The 6,225-nt window shown below is 32.1% G+C and overlaps 1 non-coding gene across 1 annotated transcript; it reads right to left on the reverse strand.

The window, feature by feature from the left end:
- Positions 1-5,342: 5,342 nt before the first annotated feature.
- Positions 5,343-5,449, reverse strand: LOC143665085 (U6 spliceosomal RNA). Its single transcript, XR_013166758.1, has one exon. It is a non-coding gene; the product is annotated as a U6 spliceosomal RNA (small nuclear RNA).
- Between the last annotated feature and the right edge of the window lie 776 nt (positions 5,450-6,225).

Here is a 6,225-nt window from a genome sequence, read left to right on the forward strand (position 1 = left end):
AGTTAAAATACAAACAAATAACTCAGTATGATTTATTAGGTTTATTTCATCTGCTAAATTTACTTCATTTCCTACAGACATTCTTTAAAGCTCAATGAATTCTTGTAGGATTCATAATAAACTCTATTTGCCCATAAGGTGGCAGTAAAGCATAACCCTTTAGACCAACAACTTGGTTGAATAGTCCTTTGACCAAAACATATCTGTCACATGCTAATGATGTGATTTGGGACACATTCTAATGTTCTACAAGCTACAGATTTCTCATCCTTTTTTATCATTTAAAATGCTGATAACAATGATTTGGAGAATTAAAGCTCCAGAAAATTTTAGGGATGCTGAAGTGAGTCAACAAGAGGGGACAAAAACTCAGGTGATCTTCCAAGCAAGAGAACCCCTTTTCAGTGTACAGTTTATGAATGCATCTAAGGAGGAAGTCTTGAGATGGAGAGAGATAGCAGCAATATCTGAGGTTATGGAGCTGTTTTCCTTTTTTGAGGGAAGGTGAAACCTCCTAACACACACTATGGTAAACTCTTACCAGGTTTCCCTTTAGGTGGGAGGGTTAGGGAATATTTCGACTTGGACTAAACAGTACTCTTCTAATTCCATGGAGTCTATTTATTCATTTTTATTAGATTCCTTTTAACCCAAGAAAGATAGTCAAATCAAAGAAACAGACTTGAGTAAAACATTTTCCAATCAAAATTAGGAATGACTTGGAGTATAGGTCTGCCTTGAAGTATGAACAGCCAAAAAGATTCATTGTTTTTTCAAATAGTATGTAAATAGTAAGACAACAACATATGCAGTTTACTTTTCTTTCATTTGAATTTCAAATTTGTAGTTGAATTGTAATATTATGTTGTCTGGAAATAATAATATATGCTCTTTAAGAAGAATTCAAGAAATATAGAAAAAATACATTTTAACTTATAAAATACATAAAATCATGCAAAAACATTACCACCAAGATGTACTGTCATTAATTTTAGATGAAAATCCTTCCTGAACTCTTACTGCTACTCTATACCTCAGACTAGCTAGGCATACAGATGAAGAGAGTGAGATAAATTATATAATAAAAACAGGATCATTCTATAATGCTACTTTTGAGAGTTTGGTGAATACAAGGACAACATTCAAAACTGTAAATTATATTCTAAATGTATGTAACAGATAAATAGAATATAAAACATTTTGAAAATATGATATTTCCCAGAACATCAAAAATAGCAAGTGCTTAAGCAAAAACAAACTAACAATATGTCCAGCTTCTACCCGGAACATTCCAAAACTTCAATTAAAGATTTTAAAGAAACCTCAAATAAGTGGAGGTGTGTACCTGTTCATAAACCAGAAAACAATATTGCAAAAGATGTACAGCCATTCTAAATTGTTCTATAGAGTTAATATAATCCTAACCAAATAGGTAGTGGGTTTTTTAAAAAGAGAGTATAGCAATTTGATTTTCAAATATTATGGAAATGCAATAGGAATAACAGAAAAGGTAGTCTTAAAGAAGAACAAAGCTGAAGGACTTGTACTACCTGATATCAAGACTTATTATGAAGCAATAATAATCAAGAAAATATTTTATTGGTCATGGATAGACAAATAAATCAGTGGAATAGAGCCCAGAAAATGATACCAAAAATTATGATAAATAGATAGTATAGCAAAATTGTACTACAGAATGAACTAAATGATATTTTTATTATTAAATGATGTTGGGCCAATTAGATAGACATGTGGGAAAGTGACTCTTGATTCAACATCAGTTTGAATACATATGTAAAAAGTGAATTCAATAAGACAGGGTGCAGTGGTAGAATTCTCGCCTGCTATGCGGGAGACTGGAATTTGAGTCCCAGTCCATGCACTTCCCAAAAAACAAACAAACAAACAAAAAAACAAAGAAAAATTCAACAAATGGTGCTGCAATAACAAGATACTCACATGGAAAAATAATGAAATGTGACGCCACTATAGAGCATACAAAAAAAAAAAAGTGAATCCATAAGGCTTTTAGAAGAAAATCTAGGAGAATATCTTCATGAACTTAGAGTATGCAAATATTGCTTAAACTGAGCAAACAAGCAGTAAGCATAAAGAAAAATATAATTAATTGTGAAATATTAAAATTAGGAATTTTAGTTCATCAAAATGTACCATGATACAGTGAAAGATAAATCACCAAATGGGTGAATATGTTTGCAGCATATATATCCAACAAACGGTTCAGGTCAGAAGTATAGATCTGTAGAACTTCTATAGAGCAGTAAGAAAAACAAAGGAGCTCAGTAGTAAATACACAGAATATAGGAGGATATCAAAATGGCTAATACATACGTACAGATATGCTCAACATCATTGGTCACTGGAGAAATTAAAAATTCAATCTAGTGTGGTACTACAAAACTACCAGAACGCCTTCATTGAACAATGTTGTCTAGAATGTGTAACACTGTAACTCTCATACACTGTACTTGTTATATTACTTTGCATTTTTTGGAACTGACTATTAAAACTGAACATATGCAAACTCTAGTCCCAGCAGTTCCACTCCTAGGTAAATAGGTAAAAGAGATGTGTATTAATATATAGTCACTGAAAGACTAGTAAAGTAATATTTACAGGAGGACTATTTGTAATACCTTCTAAATGGAAGACACAAATGCGTATCATAAGTAAAATGAGGAAGTAAATTGCAATATTTACGTATAATAGAAATCTTTATAACAATGGGTGATAAACTATTGCTGCTTATAAAATCATGAATGATTCTCACAAATAATGATGTTGTGCATAAAGAAGCCAGATTAAAAAACTCTACTATATGATTCCATTAATATAAACCTCAAAATATTTAAAATATTTATCATATAAGAATTCAGTATAATGCAAACTCCAAAAAAAATCTTCCTTTTTTACCAAAGAGAAGATACTTTTCTAAGAGATCTCTCTTAGGTTAAGGAAATAATGTGAAAATATTAAGGCTATATAATTGTTTTAATTTGTTAGCTTAAGCTTGGAAACATTAAGAGAATCATACTCCCACCTTTTTTTACTTCAAACTCTTGGTATTTCTCACTGAAATGGTTTTTAGAATGTGAACGTTTATAAAATTTACACTCTCCTCTATACCATCATAACAGTAGAGATTTTTTGTTTTTGTACTTTCAAAAGTATTTTATTAGATTTATTTCATTTGACCCTAACCACATCTTTAGGAATCAAGTCTATTAATGTCCTTGTTTTACAGATGGGGAAACTGAGGCCTAAAGAGGTTAAGTAAGTTGCTAAGTAACTGTAATTTAATACATGTTTAATACTATATTGTTTTCCAAAACAAACATCTAAGTGTCTTACACAAGAGGATGGAAAAAAAAGAAGAGAAATGAAAATCATGTTTGCATTGGCTGTCTAAGTAAGAGGCAAAAATTAACTTTTATTGTTAAAAAACTAATTCTTATTGTTACATAATAACAGTGGTTTTAAATCTTTTCTGAGTTCTTTATTTTGAGTCATTTACTGTTTTGGAGGATTTCATCATGAAATATTTTATGTTTTCATTTTGTGTTTTTAAGGTTGTCCCTCCCTCACTTCCTTTTATCCCTCCCTCCTTCCTTCCTTTCTTCTTTCCTTTCGTCTTTCCTTCCATCCATCCACCTATCCATCCTTCCTTTTCTTTTTCTTTATAGTAAAAAGACATGTTCCCAGATAAGGAATTTCCTGAGTTCTTGTGTTCTTGAAAATGTCTATGCCAATTATGTGAACGATTCCTTAGGGAGTAAGATTATAATCTTTATTCTTTCTCTTGGGCATCTCTAGGCTTTCTAGACTTTTTTCCCCTTTAATTTTCCTTTTAAAATGTTTTTTCAATCTGTCTCTTAGTGGGTACTTTCCTCAAGTGGCTTTTAATATTTAATAAATTTCTGCTTTCTTAGGTCATTTTGTGTTCCTTATTTTTTAGAGTAATATTTTGAGTTGCCTGTTAGATATCTCTGAATGTGAATGTGGTAATGGAGGTTTTGATTACTCCTTGTAGATCCTTTTTCTGGATGCAAAAAGAATGTTTTTAATGTTAATGATTAATAAGATAATCAGTGAATGTTTACTTGCCAGTTCTTGTATGTCAGTTTGTTTCCTGGGACATGACCTGTAGCAAATATTGTTATTATGCCTAGAATAAGCTCCCTATTCCATTTATTGTGTTCTTCTTTATAATTGTATCGTATTTGGCTATCCTCCCTATTTATAATCATTTCCTTAATTGCTTTGGTCTCTGTTTTTTCATCTATTTGATCAATATTAAGCCAAGCCTATCTTAATAGCAGCAATATTTTATTTCGTTATATATTATTCATTGGTTCTCTAGTGTTAGTTTTATTAATTTATTTTTGCCTTCAACCAGTTTGCTTATCTCCACATTTTCCCATTACATCTCAGTTTTTTTTCATCATCTGGCTTTTAATTTTACATTTTAATAAATCCTGTTTTTAGAGGATGAAACACTAAAAAATATATTATTTTGTTCTTTAGAGTATATTTACTTTCAGACCATATCCTTCGTATTTCATTTGTATATGTTGCTTTCTTTAATTTTTCTTCTGTTATGCTTATAGACTGCTTTCCCTACCACTTTTTCCATTTTAAATTCATACTTGAAATGTACAGTTTTGTCTATAACTTCTATTTGATTTCATGTAAAATGAATTAATTTTCATCAATTCTCTGAATACTATCATACATAATTTTTTTCTTCCCATTTACTATGAATTAAGGGCTTATTGTGTTCTTCTATCCTCTTTTCAGAGGTATGAAGTTATTTTGGGTTCAAACAGGATAATTCAGCTAGAGGGAATATGGTCTTTGTTGCAAGGGTTCACCTCTGCTCATTTTGTCTTTTTAAAATCAACATGGGTGGCAATATATCTTGTGCATGTGGAAAGAATAACCTCATGATTTGTTGAAACCAGCTCTCCCCAATTTCATTGTGGAACTTTAGTGTCTGTGCTTCCATCAGAGACTATTAAACCCAACTTTTCACTTTGCCTATTTCAAGCTTTCCTCAGTAGCATCCTTTTATTCTTTTCCTCACCCACCCAAGCTATCAGAATAGGAAAACAACAATACCCTCTTCCTGGAGTTCAAATTAAGATAGTCTTATCAGTAAAAAAACAAAAAGTAGAATTTTCCAGCCACACCATTTTGCTCTTAGCAGTAGCTGTCAGGTTAGGAGCTAAGTTTTAATAGATCAGACTCATTCATTTTCTTTCCTTGTTTTCCTATTTTGAAATTTGTTTCAAAAACTGACCCCCCTACCTTTTCTTTTTTTTTAAAATATGGACCGCTTCACGAATTTGCATGTCATCCTTGCGCGGGGGGCATGCTAATCTTCTCTGTATCGTTCCAATTTTAGTATATGTGCTGCCGAAGCGAGCACCCCCCTACCTTTTCTTGATACTGATAGTAAATTTAATCTACTTTTAGTTTTTATTGCTCACTTGTCTAGATTTAATTAAAGGCGATTCTATGATCTGATTCCACTCTGCTATCCTGCTTTGATTTTCTATTGCTAGATAACAAATCACCCCAAAACTTAGTGGCTTAAAGCAGTAACAGTTTGCTCTGGTTCATTTTTGGGGGATGATTGACCAGTCAATTCTTCTGCTTCATGTGGAGTCAGCTGGAGTGCCAGGATGGCTGGAAGTTTCAAAATGGCCCAACTCACATAGCTGGGAGTTGATGCTACCTGCTGCATTCACAGTGACTGTCCCCTTGGAAACTCAGTTCTCCTCCATTCAACCTCCCTTTCATCAATAATGTTCACTTACTTTCAAATTATTTTTACCAGCTAGAGAGACAGTCCTGAGTCCTGCATACTTCCTCTAAATTCTGCTTAGAAACTGAAAAATTCTTAATTAGTTTACCTCTCTCTTCCTTAATATTATCACTGACAGCCTAAAAGATGCCACTTATCAGACAAAGCAGAAAAAGTAGACTTCAGAATAAGAAATATTACCAGGGATACAGAAGAACTTTGCATAATGAAAAAGTGGTTAATTTTAAATGTGTTTTCAACTAATAACAATCCTAGATGTAAATTTGTCTTCAAACAGGTCAGAGAAAAAGTCGGTAAAACTATGAGGATGAAGAGAAAGGAAAACATAAGGAAGAACTGACAAATCTAGAATGCTTCTCTTTCAGCAACTGATGGAA

This window comes from Tamandua tetradactyla, chromosome 20 (genome assembly GCF_023851605.1).
Source record: "Tamandua tetradactyla isolate mTamTet1 chromosome 20, mTamTet1.pri, whole genome shotgun sequence".
NCBI classification, from domain to species: Eukaryota; Metazoa; Chordata; class Mammalia; order Pilosa; family Myrmecophagidae; genus Tamandua; species Tamandua tetradactyla.